The sequence below is a fragment of the Rattus rattus genome, chromosome 4, assembly GCF_011064425.1.
Source record: "Rattus rattus isolate New Zealand chromosome 4, Rrattus_CSIRO_v1, whole genome shotgun sequence".
Lineage (NCBI taxonomy): Eukaryota > Metazoa > Chordata > Mammalia > Rodentia > Muridae > Rattus > Rattus rattus.
The window spans coordinates 161,088,879-161,105,458 of record NC_046157.1 but is presented as its reverse complement, the minus strand read 5'-3'; the positions used below and the strand labels follow the sequence as shown (position 1 = coordinate 161,105,458).

The following is a 16,580-nucleotide window of genomic DNA, read 5'->3' as shown; positions in this document are numbered from 1 at the left end:
CGGTGTCGCATCACACCTGAGTACTCTGCACCAGGGCTCTGGACGAGGCAGCTACAGTGCCAGTAGCTATGTGAATACTGAAGGGCTTGGATGGTAAGAGCCTATGGGAAAAGGGAAAGGGACGGGAGGGGCTGTGATGTGAGGGCAGACGCTAGACACAGCATAGGAGAATTCTCTTTTACCTTGAGAACAGGGTTGATCCTATTGCCCTAAGCTTCAAGTGTAGAGATGTACAGGAAGCAGGGTGGAGGATGGTAACTGCTGCATACAGACTGCTCCAGAGGCCAAGAGCACAGGTGACCTAGGGACAGCCAGGAGGCGAGAGACGGCAAAGCCAAGCATCAAGGTGAGGATGGAGGCCCCTCTAACACCTCCACATGCTCTCACCCAGGGTCTCACCCAGTCATCCTGCCTTTGGACCACACCAGGCTCCTCCGATCACCCACCTCTCACTTGTCACCTGACACCCCAGGTTCCCACCTCCCATTGTGCTCCTCTGACTGGTTCCAGCAATGGCCTGTCCACCCAGGGAGTCCAGAGGACCTGTGGACAGGCTGAGAGAGCAGCCTGAGGAAGACAGTCTGGTCCTCACTGCCGGCTTCTGTGGTTCTCAGCTCTAACAGTGCGATTTACTCTCTCTGTTACACGCACACAGTAAGACTCCCCACTCCCTCAACTGGGACAGGAAAAATAAGTTTCTGGACAAAATGCTGAAGACTCTGGACAGGCTGTCAGAAATGAAGGAAGCCCTGTCTGTCACTACAATTACTCTGACACAACAGAGACAGGTCGGGCTCAAGAGGAGAGATGATACAAGCTTGGCCTCTCACATCAGTACGGTCATGGTTTCTCTCACCCATAAAGCTAGCTTAACAAAGCAAAGCTCCGGATTCTCCGCTGGACGGGCGATGCTCACATTGGTCCATATTGGGAGAACTTGCCATCCCATGAAAATGACTTAATTTCTGAAGTTCCTGAAGAACCTTGAAGTTCAAAGGAAGACAAGAGACTTCCACAGCTCAGGTGGAAGAGGTGGAGAGGAGCAGGAAGTTAAGCACAAGGCGCAGGTGCCTGGGTTAGCCATGTTTGCCTGGTGTTCTAAGTAGCAAGGCCCTGGGTTCCTGCATGGTTATCTGGCTTCAGTTCTTTCTGGTCAACCAGGGTCAGGACCATTTAACCCTATGAACGTCCCTGGAGACTAAGTAAATCAAAGATCCTCCTGCAGTAGTAACCAACTGCCTGGCAGGACTTTGCAAACAGCAGCCACCGCTTCTCTGACCCTCTCTGCTCCCATTTCAAAGGCACACTTTGCTTTGTTTCCTTAAATAGCGGGAGGTGTGACCCAATGGTCTCCATGGCAAAGCTTGCACCTAACCGATTCCTGCATGTTCCTTTCCAGGCCACTGTTCGAGAGCTCTGTGGGATGACTGCCAGCAGCACCAACTGAAGGCAAAAGAGAACTACAGACAAACTAATAATCTCGCCGTCACAGGCGCCCCGAGATTTTCCCATAATGCCCAGTTTCTTATCATCTGCTAAGCAGTCAATTGGCATTTAGCTCTGAGTGTGTCCGTCACTTGTGACTCCACCTCCTGGTGTAGCAGAATCACATAATCACTGCCATTCTCATTCTCTCCCAGCTCACAGGAATCATTCCTTCTCTCTGTTATAAGATTCAAACTCACACTCAGCAAGCAGTCGATTTCCGGATGGTTTTTAAAAAGGTGTTTATGACAATCACTCTTAGTTTTCGGGGCAGCATCCTCAGAACTTTCCCTGAGGATGCTGAGGACCTCCGCTTTCTTTAGAAGCAGGCTGTATCCAATTCCCCAAAGAACACTCGAGACTATCTAGGCATATGTGTGCTAGAGAGACATCACTCTGGTAGTCGGTGAACTACACATTAACAGTAAACTTGGGGGTAGAGAAGACAGTCTCCATAGAGGACCAGCCTCCTTCCTGATCAATTTCAGAGAAGCCAGTACACGGGCAGACTCCACGCAGCCATTCCCATCAGCAGAGGCAACCGGGTGATAAATTGTAGAACTGTAGGGAGAGGCTTTTCAACAGAGAGTAATTTTATAAAAATCTCATAACGGGACTGGAGGAAAATGTTTCACTTGTGTGGCATTCATGTGAGGCTGCAGGCAGGGAACCCAACTCTGTGTGCAGAGGACACCTGTCCTCACGGAAGGGACCCAAGGGCTCAGTCCCTTGCCAGGTCACCTCCTAAGCTATGTCACCCCCTGGACTGCTCACCTGCTGGGCAGCTTGCCCCCTGGCCTTTCAAATCATGCTCACACATCTAATCAAATTTCCCCAGTGTCCTCAAATAAAGTTCAAAGCTGACGGGAGCCCAGAAGGGCCATTCCGACCAAGTACCTGCCTCTGGCATCCTCCTCGGCTGCTCTGGGACAACTCTCTTACCACTGCATCCCTTTTTGGCTCTTTGGATTCCCCAAGCCTGGAACCTGACTACCCACTAGCCCACAAACTCCCACCTCACCTACCTTGGCCCACACGTTACTACATGCCATAAGGCTTCTTTGGGAATCCTCTCCCACCCCAACTTCAACCTGTAAGCCCTACCCCGTGTACTTTAACACTTTCTCCTGTGGTGAGTAAACACCCTAGCAGAGCTGTCTCTGGGGATTGATACCGCCTCTACCTACCTAGTCAGGCAGCGAGTGGGTTAACATTAATGTTAACATTTAATGTTAACCCAGAGCTCGACCTCAAACCCAGTGAAGGCAGCACCTGGCACTCAGAACCAAATAGCAAAGCTAATGAGCCCTGAGCGTTCCAGACCGCCAGGCAAGCCAGTCTGTGACCCTCCTTAGAGTTTTACAAGGCCCCCAAAATGCTGCTTCATGTTACCAATGGGTAGATGAGTCACAGGATCAGCCAGTGCCAAAACCACTCTCAGGAGACAGGCCAGAAAAATATTCCACCCATAAATTGGTTTTCCTCTCTTGCCAGACTGGAGAAGTCCTGTGACAATGGACTGCAGTCTGGAGGGAGAACTGTGACCTGGCCATCAGCAGCCTGAACCAGGGCTTCTTTCAATGAACGCAGAGGTTCCCAAAGTCAAGGCGGCACCCTTCCCTGTGCTAAATCACAATGCAGTCTTTCTGATAAAGAGCCCATAAATTTCCCCAGATACTGTGGCATGACCAGAAGAGCTCAAGGCCTCAGCTCTTGAACCTGAACAGGTGGAAGTCACCACCCATCTGTCCCCTTCCTCATCCCACCCCAGGGTCCCAACAGAATCCAAACTTCCAAAAGTAGTGCGCCTTGGGGAATCAGCCCTTCAGAGGAGTGGGCAAGGGACGTTGCTTTTAGAGCAAACAGAAACTGCCCCCAGCAGTATCGCCTGGTGAGGGACTTTACTGTACTGGGATGACAGTCACCAATAGTCAAACACGGTGCTTTATAGATTTTGAACAGAATAAAAGTAAGACTCATTGTGAGGGAAGGTTATACTGAAAGATGCTTATGTTTATGAGATGTTCCCTGAATGCAGCTTATGATCTGGGCAACTATGAACTGCGTGGTTTAAGCCTGCTTTTAATACCAGCGCTCTCGGGGTTGGGGATTTAGCTCAGTGGTAGAGCGCTTGCCTAGCAAGCGCAAGGCCCTGGGTTTGGACCCCAGCTCCAAAAAAAAGAAGAAGAAAAAAAAAAAATACCAGCGCTCTCACTCTGGAGAAAGAGGGAAGAGAATCTCCTGTGAGTTCAAGACCCACTTGGACTATTCAGCGAATTTTAGGATAGCCAGGGCTACAGACTGAGACCCTGTCTCAATAAATATAAAATGGACCCAATAGAGCTCAACACGAACCTGGCTGTCAGAAGCAGGAATGCAAATTCTGTTTATCAACCGGAAAACATCAACTTCAGACAAGCACCCAGAACAAACAAAACAAAACCAAAAGTATTTGTTCGAAAAAGATCCCTGTAGCCAGAAGCACCATGACATCGAACCTTGACACACATAAAAAATGTGAATGGCTCCATCCCTGGTGTGTGAACCACTGCTGATGTGACCTTCCTCACCTTTAATACTCTCTTTTGTTCTAAAAGAAATGCACAGTTATTGAGTGATAATGTGAAATCAATACAGATTTTGGTTGGGGTGTGTGATAATTTTTAAAAAGGAAGAAGCGTCTGTTTTGTCGACAATTCATGCATCTGTAAAGGTGCTGGCCACCCCCAGCCAAGCAAGGCACAGAATCCTCTAGGAAGCTGCTTCCTACCTTCCTGGGGTCTTTCTATGCTGTCAGGCAGAGCAGACCAACCTATGTCTGGGGTCCTGGAGCACAAACTGCAGAATCTCATCTCTCTTCTTCCTCTTCCTTACCCCCTCCTCTACCTCTATTGGGCTCCTCCTCGTCCTCCTCCTCCCAGGACCTTGAACAAAGGGCGAGGTGAACACACTTGCTCTTTAAAGGTCAGCTGGAAATCCAAAGAATCAAAACCCAGCACTCTGTTCTCACCAGGAGACATCCTGACCAGGTCACACCTCCACCAGGTCGCTGCCCTGACCACAAAATGCTCCATTCACTCAATATTTAAAAACAAACTCCAGTGGACAAGAGGCCCAAAGTCAGAATGAATCCTCAGTCCACCTCAGACAGGGTGCGGATGCTTCTCAGTGACCTCATCTGAAAAACCCCAACTGCAAGAGGTCAGCCCTGAGGTCACCACTCGCAGGCCCAACTTCAAAAGGAATGAACGGGGAAGCCCAGGTTCTTCTGCACTGTGACTCGAAACTGGCCCAGCAAAAGGCCACTGGAGAGGCCCCCGGGGAAAGGGAACTTCTCGAATTCTAGCTCAGCACAGTCTTCTTTCAGCTATTGTTTGCCACAATGGCCTGGTGCAAATGCAACATGCTAGGAGAACATGATAGGCAGTCACTTAATTCCCAGCAGGATCTTCCTGGATGACTTGGGGTTATGCAAACTAGCCCATTTCAGATTTGACTGACCACAAAGAAACAGCTACTTAAAGACGTGTCACAGACATGTCGCAATGCCTGCTAGAGGGAAGAGCCCAATAAGGTCAGGAAGAACCTGAAATCACAGAAAACTCATTTAAAAAGAACAGTTGTTTCAAGTGTGTGTGTGTGTGTGTGTGTGTGCACTTGTGTATGCGTCTGCATGTGTGTCCAAACATTGACAGGTCCTTTCCCTCTATCCGAATAATTCTGATAAAAACATAAGCCAAACTCAGTGTGCAGGTGTGCACAGAAACGATGGCAGTGACTGATGGCGTCTGCATGGATCCTGATGTCTTTCTTATCTCCACTATGGCCTTGGAGAGGTACCAAATTCAAATGCCTTTTCCTGGCCCCAACCCTTAAAAGGTGAGCTATTCAATGGCTTCCCAGTCCCTGCCAGGAAGAGAACTGCTCTTTGAAAGGCTTTGGGGACAGATTTCTGAAATGAAACACAAGTTTTGTGAAGGGATGTCTGGAGAAGAGCAAACTGTAGCAGCCAGGGCTATGTGACTGTCCTCTGGTCACGAAGCACCACTGGGCTGCACAGGACACAGGCTGCTGTGGGCCCACACGATGTGTTAATGTTTCATATGTGATACGTAGGCACCCATGAATTGTTTTCTGGTAGATCATTACATATCCATGTATGTGTGGGCTACATGCAAACTTTTGGCACTGCTGTCTGTCAGAGCCATTAATTCTTGGTGAATTTCAAACACTTAAACGGATTTGAATTTTTTAGGATATCCCACAGACAACTCTGTATCCTAAAGTTATTCAAGCCTCTTTACAGAGAGCAATGATGTAACACTGGTAAACAAAGGCAGGGTATATCTGCCTGAATTAAAATTAAATTGCATATGACTCTGTGATGGCTACTTTACTGCACGTATAAGTAAGCTGATTATTGTTCATAAGCCAGACTACTAAAGTCAGGCATTACTTTAATTTTTAGAGTGCCAAGACACCTTAGAAGAGAAAGTGAGGCTTGCCAGACAGAGTCACCACTGTGGTTCCCTTGGCTCGTGCACAGAAGGTGCATAAATTAGAACAGGTAAAGGGCAGGGGAGGAGGCCAATCGTAAAGGACAGAACCTTATAAAACTAAAAGCAGAGTGTGACGACACATACTCATAATCACAGTCCTGGAGACCCAAAGCAGACAGACCGACAGACCGACTGACCAACCCCTGGAGCTTCCTGCTGAGTTCCAGGTCTGAGAGAACATCTTATCAAGAAAAACCAAGTAGATGGTGCCTGAGGAATGATATCCAAGGCTGTCCTCTGGCTTCCACATACACATGCACACACATGCATGGTCACCTGTACAAAAATGTGCTCACACACATAAGTATGTTACAGAGAAAGGGGGGGGGAAGGCAAAAGGACACTGGACAGACAGATAAATGGCACAAGGCAGCTCTTGACCTTAGGAAACCAGGCGGAGGGGATGAAGGTATCCCATGAGCCATGTCCTTAAAACAAAAGCCGTCCTGCAGCCCTCACAAAGGCTGGGTAAGAGCTGCAGCTGTAACACCTGGACAGGTACCTGGAGGTTGTTCTTAGCCTGCTAGTCCTGAAGAATGTCTTTCCCTCCTTCCCTGGGACCTTCAATAGTACTGCCCATGTGATGTCAGCCACTGAATATCTGAGAGCATCTTGGTCCTACCCTGGCCATCCTGTCTATTTGATTACCCTTAAGTGATGGGTCTGCTTCTGTTACTACTCACAATTCTTCTTCCCCTCTGCCCTTGAGGCTTCCCCTGTCTTAACCGCACAGCTCCTTCAGGCCTAACCCACAAGCCTCCAGGCCTTCATCCTAGGGTTCTTGGTTCCCTTTACTAACACAGCACCTGATGACACCTGCTTCTGCATCGGCAGACCCTTAGCCCTCCTACCCACCTTCCTGGGTGGCCCAAGGTAGCAGCTTCACAGTGAGTCCACAAAGCAGAGAAGAGCTCAGGCTTGTCCCCTTTCCTGTGGTCCTTCTCTTCCCTAGCCTGTGACCTGGTGTCTTCTTCAATACTACACATACCACACCAAGAAAATTCGTCTTCCCTAACCATAGCTGGCTGGGGTTAAAGATGTCTTGCTAACCATGGCTGGAGGACACTTCTCTCCCATGTACTTCTCTCCATGCTGCTAAAGAGTGTGCTTAGACTTTTTAATTATTTTAATTATTTTAACATAAAAAATATAAGCACCCCTTATATGTGTGTGAAGCCCAACGATTTCAAAAAGACCCTGATAGAGCCCTGGACCTCTTTCCTCCTTTACCTGGATGGTCCCCAGGAAGGCAGCTTTTTGCAGTGGGTGGGTGGGGATTGCAGTGGGTGGGTGGCTGGGCCTCCTGACCTCTGCTTTAACGTGCAAGATCACCTCGTCACACACATACCTGAGAACCAAATCCCTTCTACCCAGTCTTCTTCCAAACCAGAAGAAGCAACCAAGACCCGGCAAGGAAGGACTTACTCTGTGATGAAAAGGCTACACAAGACTCCAGAGGGCAGCTGGGAAAATTGGCCTCTGCCCACCCCTCCCCAAAACAGAGCACTTCCCTGAATAATCTTCTGCACCAGGGAAACATCACCCCCGCGCCACACACACACACACACACACACACACACACACCAAAATTCAGGATTTTGGCCACACCTCACCCCAAGCTGCCTGTCCAATTCTCTTCTTACGCAAATTCCTCCTTGTATACATCAGTGGTACTGAAGGCTGGTTTCATGTGAGCATCACCTGGGCACTTGAAAGTTACAGATGAGCTGAGAGTTCAGGGGTGCAGCTCAGTAGGTAAGGTGCTTGCCTTGGAAAGCAGGAGGACCTGAATTCAATCCCCACCCACCCATTGCAAAAAGCTGACATCGTGGCGGTGCACGCTTGTAATCCCAGGGCTGGGGGCTCACTGGCCAACAAGTCCAGCATAACTTGGTGAGTCTGAGGCCAGTGGGAGACCTTGTTTTAAAAAAGCAAGGTAGGTTGGGGATTTAGCTCAAGGAGATGGCTCAGTGGTAAATAAATAAATAAAAAATTGTCTAAATCTTAAAAAGGTAGAGGACCTGAGATGGCTCAGTTTGGGTTGTCCCTCTTGCAGAGGACCCCACAGGGTGGTGTCACCTGTAATGCCAGTCTCAGAGGATCAGATACTCTCTTGTGACTTCCTCAGGAGCCAGGGACTCGTGTGGTGCACATATATACAGGCGGGCAAAATTAAAAAGAGGGTGATGGTAGCTCCTTAGCGTGACAGTAAGATTGATCTGACCTTCACCAGTACAACAGACAGACAGACACACAGATAGACACACACACACACACACACACACACACACACACACACACACACACACACACGCCTACCTCTATAGACCTGGAGGCCTACACTCAGAGAGATTCCTACCAGGTGGGAGCAAAAATCGCATTTTTAAGGTCCCTGGTGATTTTAAAGCCGCCTGAAGCTCCCTTGCTGGTCAAATTAGGTTGCACAGTGTCCCCCGAAAACCTCTGCAACATTGGCATCCAGGGAGACCCTGCCCAAGCTAGGCAAGTCTGTCACCTCACTGAAGGGGTTGGGGCCCAGCACATGTAAGATGGCCTGAAACCGTTTGGGGGGCCTGGCTCCCGCATATGGTTAAATGTGTAGGGATTTTGCCAGCCCACGTTGGGAGCTTAAAATCAGCCCGGGTGGGAGTGTTTACACCACAGAAATTGGCAGAGGCCGCCACCCAGGCTCTTTGTCTTCCTCCCTGGAGCAGGTTCCCAGCACACACCTGGCACCCAGCCTCCTACACCAGAGGCTGGGTAAACAGCCCATCGGATTTCATTCAGACTCTGGGACCTTCATGGTGGCCAGAAGACTGAAAAGAATTTGGATCCATAAAACTCTCTGAAAGGAAGGATTGTGGGGTTTTGTTGTTGTTATTCAACGGGCTCGGAAGAGCTGAGATACCAGGCATCCACAGAGTTCTCCTGGGGCAGGCCTCCACCGAGCAGATAGGAATAGTCTGTTAGTGTGTCATTATTTGGCTGTAAAGAGGAAGGTGGAATCCTTATCTTATGCTCACCTAACAGCCTTCCTACAATCGTAACTCCTGTGATGTCATCAGTCCAGAATACCTCTCTCGGTGGTACCGGGGCAGGCTCAGTCAGTTCTGCCAGCCCTCTTGCAGCTGCAGAGCCTCAGATCTTCCAGACACATCAAGCTCTGCCCTGCAGACAGGTAGGGTGAAGACACCCGCTGCAGGAGGGGGTGGAGTGCACAAAGGCTGCCTTCCACGAGGCGGAGAAGGCTTCATCACCTTCAGAATGTGAGCTCCTTTATAATAGTGTAAGAAAGGGGGATCTGGCTATCTCCGTGCCTGTTTCTTAGCACTCCCCAAATGCGTGACTGGGAGTGTTCGCTTCTTTAACTTCAGCACTCAGTGAGGAGGGATGGGGTGTGTGTGTGTGTGTGTGTGTGTGTGTGTGTGTGTGTGTGTGTGTGTGTGTGTGTGTGGGTGTGGGTGTTCTGATAGCATTGATCCAGGTTCAAATCCTGGCTCGAGCATGCATCAACCTATTGGGGTGGAAGAGCTAGCAAAATCCTGCCAGCTTCCCTGTCAACAGGAGTATCTGTGTGGACTCCCTGAAGATTCCAAAAAGATACAGAAATGTCACTGGAGTGATGTTTTTGTGACAAGGCTTGTCCTGGGGAGACATTACACATGTCTATTTACCACAGATGGGGAGCCCATGACAGACCAAAGTATAAATGCCACCACCAAAAATCCAATTTGGTGAGCCAATGAGTTTTATCGGGCTTACTTACTGGAGCTAAAATGACTCAAGACAGCCGAGTCACCAAAGCCTATCCCAGCATGGGTGACAGCTCATAAGAGCTGGGAACCCAGGGCACACTGCAACAGCCTGCAGACAGCTCAACAGGTTGGAGTGTCCTTTCTAAGTAACTCCGTTTGTCTCTACCTCTTCCGGGCAGCAGGTCTGATCTCAGAGTCCTCTTTGCAGCTTAGCTAGCCTGAGAGTGACTCTCCACTTTTATTGCTTACTCTTGAAAGGGACCTAGTGAGTCTGGTCAGTTTCAGGGACTTCCTGAAGCTATTTTGAGTTGCTTACCTAACTGTTTAAGGAGCTTCCCTGACAACTGAAGGTGCGAAGGTGCTGAGCATCTGGCAGGTGCATAACAGATGAGATGTTCTTCCATTTAGGATGGTCACCTCTCCCTCCTTAAAACTCATCCTCAATGCCTTCATTTCTGAAGCAGTGTGCAATCTCTGCCCTCTGGAGACTCACATCTTCTCCCAGGAGCTGGCCTTCATGCCTAGGGTGTGGAGTTATGCAACACAGATGCCCTGGGGCCTACTGAGTAGCTGGCCAAGGCTTCTTGGAGGACACTGAATGCAGATGCATTGTTCCCTGGGTGTCTTGGGGTTTGGTCAATAATTTTCCTGTCACTTCTCCAAAGAGGGGCAGCTGTAGGGCTTGTGTTGTGCAAAGTTTCTCTAAAGCCAGGACCTAGACGAAGCCACTAGAAGCTGTGCTGGAAATGGAGTGACAAATGCAGCAGCCAGTGCACTTGTGGTTAACAAAGCTATCTGCTGGTTACCCCCATTCCTGGCCGTCAGATAGTAACCTTGGGACAAAGAAATCTTGGTGCTTTATCTCTAGGGCCCTGGGAAATGTCCCAGGGACCTGATTCCAAGTCTCGGGAGAAAGATGGTAACACAATCCCACACAGGTGTCAACCCTGAAAATAACAAAGCAATAGGAAGCCACAAAGCTGTCCACTCACTGAATACGATTCCAACTGGGAGTTAAGATGCTGTGTCTAGAGCTGGGATTGCAAGTTAGGAGCACGGTGGCTCTGGACTCCTTCAGGTCAAGGGTTCTCAGAGAGACATCAATGGTCTTCTTCCCCAAGAGACAATACAGCATGCACACACACACACACACACACACACACACACACACACACACACACACACACACACACCTTTTGGCTTCAGAAAGCCAAAGGCTCTTAATTGGCTGGGAACAGAGGACTCAAACCCAAGAGGCCTCCCAGGAATCGAGGGTGTAAACCCCATTCATCATTCATCCTCCTATCTCATTATCAGACTAGAACCAACATTAGAATAAAAAGAAAGTCTAAGCAAACAGCCCAGAGGGGAATAATTCCAGCCTGCTGCTGGATTAGCAACCGGCAAAGGAGAAATTCTAGGAAGCCCCACTCCCCCACCCCCAGCCCCTTCTACTCCCACCCAGAAAATTAGCAACACAACTTCTGTTAACAACAACCAGAGCGAAGGGTGCCTCATAAACAATTTATCCAGCCAGCTTTCTGGACCCTTCCAAGGCCCTGTCTGAGCTCACATCTGCAACCAGACCCAGGACACATCAAAGTGCTGGTGGGAGCAACAATTAGAAACAAAACTATCAAAGGGTCACCAGGAACCTGAAGAAAAGCTTCCAGCCTGGCTCTGGTTCTGGGAGGGGGGAGACTGGGTAAGGACAAAAGGCAGCCTGTGCCTCACCTCTCGGTCTGGATCCCTATTAATTGTTCGTTAAGAACAGTAAAGCCTGGTGCCAGGTCCTGGGGACAACAGGAAAAGAAGGAAAGTCCACAGAGGCCTTGCTGGCATTTCTGCAGCCAGCTTGGGAGCCGGTCATTGTTCAGTCGGTAAACACGTGAGACCGAAAACAAATCGCTGGGAAACCAGGTTGTTCACTTCATGTGTCCTCCCAGGACCAACTGTTCTCTCTTGGAGGGTGACTTGGGCAGGCGTTTACAGGGCATTCTACAGCTCTGCATGTCCCAGGCACCAATGCCCCCTGACTTTAGGACACCCCGCACCCCTTCCCCCCAAGTCCAAAAGATGCTACAGGAAGGATCCTTGAGAAGACCAATTACTTTCAAGCCTCTCACTTGGAAGGGCTTTGCCTGCACCAACAGGAGAATGGAGTGTGCTCTGGGGATCCCTGAGGCCTGCCTAGATCTTGCTTCCTGGGCAGGAGAGCCAAGCTCCAGGTAGCTTGTTTTACCTAGCTACCTAGATGACACTGTACAACAGCTAAATGCTCCCTAGCACATTGAAATACAGCCGCTGTCCATCTAAGGATGCCAAAAACGCTCTGCAAACCATCCATTAAATTTTATGGTGGCCTAGGAAGCAGATTGAGAATCATTACTGTCATTTTTACAAGGCTCGGCACCAAAACCACGGACTGGGCTGAGGTACCGGGTCCCCGCTTCTCTCCATCTGTACCCACCATCTTATGGGAAACCCCAGTACATCAAAAGGGTACTCGTGACTATCAGAAACAGCCTTTGTGGTAAGGCAGATCAAAAAATCCAAACTTTGGACACGAGACAATCAGAAAGGTGGAGAGTGGATGGTTTCATGCAAGGGTTTTCTCCCGGTTAGGCAAGGAGGCGCCAGGTATAATTCAATGATTAAATCTACAAGGCTGGGACACCCCCACCCCCAACGAATGTGATCGGCGGTAGATCTCTTGTGTTGTTTATTTCCGCTCTGGGCACTCATTGCTTTTATAATCAGAGCAAAAGTTATACGAACTTTATTTCTGCTGCTAAATCACAGAACACGAATCTGCTGCACTAACAAGGGAAGAATAAACATGAATAAAGCCCAGCATGGTATTCTCTTTCCAATCTCGTAGATCCACGAGGCTCCACAACCTTCTGCGTACGCAGAGCGGCCAGCCTGCTCTCCACCGCTCCTCCCGCGCGGCATCTGCAGGCGCCCCACACCGGGGAAGGGCCAGCGCCAGCCAGCCCCACAGTACACACTAAGCCCCCTAAACCTGCACACTACAACGCCAGATCCCAGCGGGGAGCCTCCTAGCCCCCAAGCCCTCTAACAAGACACACTGGGCGGCGCAGGGCGGCTTCCCGGTAAACAGCACTTGCAGAACAACGCTCCTCTATCCTAACCGCTCCCACCCGCACACCCCGGCGCTGTCACCTCGGGGCTGCGCGGTCACTCGATCACCAAGACAGAAACTGGAGTTTTCAATTTCATCCTCCAGGAGGGCTCTCCGAAGAAGTTGAAATGTGCATTGTCACCAAGTTTAACCCGGAGCCGCTCTCTCTTCGCTCCTCCCCAGAACCGCGCGGGTGGCGCCGCGACCCCTCTCCGCCTTTCCTGCGCCCCAGGCCCTAGCGACCACGATCCGCAGCCCGGGTCAGGCCCTGACCACAGAGGGCAGGGCACCGGGAGCTCAAGGGGTTCGGAGCTGTTCGGGGCTAGCCGCGCCCCTGCGTCCGGGATGCTGCCCGAAGCCACAGCGCGCAAGGGGTAGAGTGCGCCGTCCGGCCCCGGGCTCCTACCTGGCTCGCATGGCGCCCCACGGGTCCTGCGGCTCCCTTGTCCTGTGGGGCTCACCCGGCCGGGGGCGCGCACGGCTCCGAGAACCACAGCCACAGCGATCGAGGCAGCGGAGGTGGTGAGGTACCCAGACGCCGCGACAGCCCAGAGCGCTCAGCCCCCGCCGGCGGGCGCAGAGGTGGTCTGGGCCGGGGCGGGGCGCGAGCGCGGGCGGGGCCGGGGCGCAAACAGCGGGCTCGAGGAGGGCGGAGCGCAAGCAGAGACCGCGGGAGGGGCGGGGCCAAAATTGTGGGCGGGGCGGGAGAGAGGCGGGGTCAAGCTCTGGCTGGGGCGTAGGAACCCCGGACGGATTCGCACTTTTGAGGCGGAGTCTCTGTCGGAGAGGCGGGGCCTAGACGATACTGGGGCAGACGTGGGCAGGGCGTGCTCAAAGGGGCGTGGGCAATTTGAGGCTGGAGCGAGTAGGGACTGTGCCCGGAGCTGGGGGAGGGCAGTTCTTAGCAAAGGCGGGGCCTGGCTGAAGGGGGCGGGGCGCTCTGGATGGGCGGGGACGACTGAGCGGCTGATTTACTTAGGGAAAAGGCTTGGCTGACTGGCGCCTCCACTGCTCCGGCGCGATTCCCGCCAACACTCCTCCTTGTCTCCTTCCTGAACAGCGCCAGTTGAGGGAGCAGGGTTGAAGGCTCGGGGGTCCCCCTTTACCCATAGAAGAACAAAGATGATGGAGACCTCCGGTGCTCGTTTCGGGGGGAACCTTCGGTCCCCCAGGAGAGGTTAAGCAGTAAAACGGAGAATTAAAAAAAAAAAACACAACAATAACTCAGCTTTAGGGAACTACTACAAAGGGAGGAGAGCTGTCCACTGGGCAGGCTGCAACAGAATACAAGTCAGCATATTTACACTTTCTCTGCCTAGGCTCACACACAGAAGTAGAGGCTCCGTGCGAGCTCAGTGAATGATCACACTGCGAGGCAACGGAGCAAAAGCAGCCCAAGCTTGGCTACTCTCATGAGTCATCTCACCGGAGCAGACAGAGGCCTGTAGGGTTGATTGCCTCAGTGAGGTCAAACCAGCCTTTGACTGCGGTGGTGGTGAGGGCAGGGAAGGAAGGCTGCCACTTGGAGCCGGTAGCGATCGTCTTTAATGTTGTCACAGATCCAAATCCAGCAGCCCATTGAGTCCATCCTCACTCTAATCGCCGGCCACAGTTACCGTTCTTATTTTCAAAGTGACTTCAGATGTTAACACAGATTATCATAGTCAGCAAGATCACATGGGGGGGTGCGTCAGAGTCAGAATTCTAGCCAGTGTTCTATCTCCCATGTTCTTTATGCTCCCCTTCCCCTCAATCCTTGCACTCGTGGTGGAATTTCTTATTCTCTTAGAATATGGAAACAATTACTCCTTAATTACTCTTTAATGTAGCTGTAAAGAGGCAGTCTTCTAAAGGTGCAGGTGACTTACCTGGTTGGAGGAGGTAGGGGTGGAGGTAACGAAAGCATCCAGACTGGAGGGCATGTCAGGAGCCAGCCTCTGTGTGAGTCATTTACCTAGATGAGTACAGAGCTTAGACTTAGCGGAGGGTCTAGCACAGAGCAGCAGTCACTAAGTATTAGCTATTTGTACTGTTGCTACTCCAAACGACTCCTGTCTAAACCATGTCAGAAAGAGGGAGAAGGAGAGAATGAATGGACGTGGGCTGGGCTGGGGTTATAGCGCCGTTGGTAGTGCGCTTGCCCAACATGCACAAAACTCTGGGTCCCGTCCTCAGCACCAAATAAGTGGGAAATGCGGTGGCTCAAGCCTGTACTCAAGAGGTGGAGGAAAGGGGATTGAAGGATGGTGGAGGCAGGAGGATCAAAAGTTGAAGGTCATACTCCTCTACATAGTAAATTCAAGGTCAGCCAGGGATGCGTGAGTCCCTGTCTTGGAGAATGGAAAGATGGATCAGAGGCTCCTAGCTCCCCCATGGCAACTTATAACCATCTCTAATTGGAGTTCCAGGGGATCTGATACCTCTGATTGCCCTTCATAACACCAGGCATACCTGTGGTACACAGACATATGTTCAAGCAAAACACTCATTTACACAAAATAAATAGATAGATAGATAGATAGATAGATAGATAGATAGATCTTTTTTTTAAAGGCCTGTTGGGTTAGGTGTCATATACCTTAATCCCAGTATTTGCTAAAATGAGGCAGGAAGATTGTGAATTCAAAGACAGCTTAGATCTATTACTAGACTGAATCTGTCTCAAAAGAAGAAAAGCTTATAAAACATTGAAAAAGACAAGCGAGTTGTAAATGATCAAAGGTATAAAAAGATGAGTCCCCAAACACTGCAAATGGCCCAGCCCATGAAAGGCTCCTCAGCTGCCCGGAGCACAAAGCTTAAAAAGGAGCAAGTAGGTGAGAAAGCCCAAGTGTGGCCTAGGCAATGCTTGGGTTACTGGAGACACACCGCACATCAAAGTATGGAGCTGGGCAGAAATCAAGACTGCAACGTGACGCTTTGCCTGGGGGGAGCAGAAGGCATGGGCTCCAGTGCCCACTCAGAGTGAGGAGTAGACAGAATCCAGGATCTTGAAACAAAATAAGGAAGAGGAAGAGGAGCCCACTTCTTCCTGCCCTAAGTCTGATCTGACTTCGGAAGAACTAAACACTGTGTTTAGGTTAAGTCATCTGTGAAGCATTCTGAGTGTTCTGGAAGGAATGAGGTCTCTAGATGTGCTTCCTGGTGAGCCAATGCTTTGTGGTTCCACCAGCTTTTATGGCTTTCTCTTTTTGTAAAGACCTCTAAGTCAGAAGAAAGGAGAAAACGAGCCACCCCAAGCAGTGACCATGTTCAAGTATTCAATGAGCATCACTGGTGAAAATGGGGCAGCAATAACCCAGTCGATAACTAGGGGTTTTCAGCACAAGAATGGTACTTGTTTGTCTTGTGGATTAAAGAATTCCAAGAGCTGGGTACAGTGTCACACACCTACAGTACATCAGTTGGAAGATAGGGACAGAAGAATCAGGAGTTCAAGGACAGCTTCTCTTACAGACTGGGTCCTAGGTCAGCCTGGGGTCTATGAGACCTTGTCTCGAAACTCAGAGAAAAGCAAAAAAGAAAAAGAAAGAAAGAGAGAAAGAAAGAAAGAAAGAAAGAAAGAAAGAAAGAAAGAGACCCAGTGTGGTGGGCTGGGAAATCTGATTGTCTGGGCTCAAATGTCAACTCAACTAC

At 50.3% G+C, this 16,580-nt stretch overlaps 1 protein-coding gene across 1 annotated transcript in view; it reads right to left on the bottom strand.

The window, feature by feature from the left end:
* The window catches only part of Sh3bp4 (SH3 domain binding protein 4), a 79,603-nt gene extending 66,023 nt beyond the window's left edge, over positions 1–13,580 (bottom strand). Inside the window, exon 1 of the mRNA XM_032901590.1 lies at positions 13,351–13,580. The gene's annotated coding sequence lies outside the window, so the exon portion shown is untranslated. The remainder of the gene's footprint in view (positions 1–13,350) is intronic.
* Between the last annotated feature and the right edge of the window lie 3,000 nt (positions 13,581–16,580).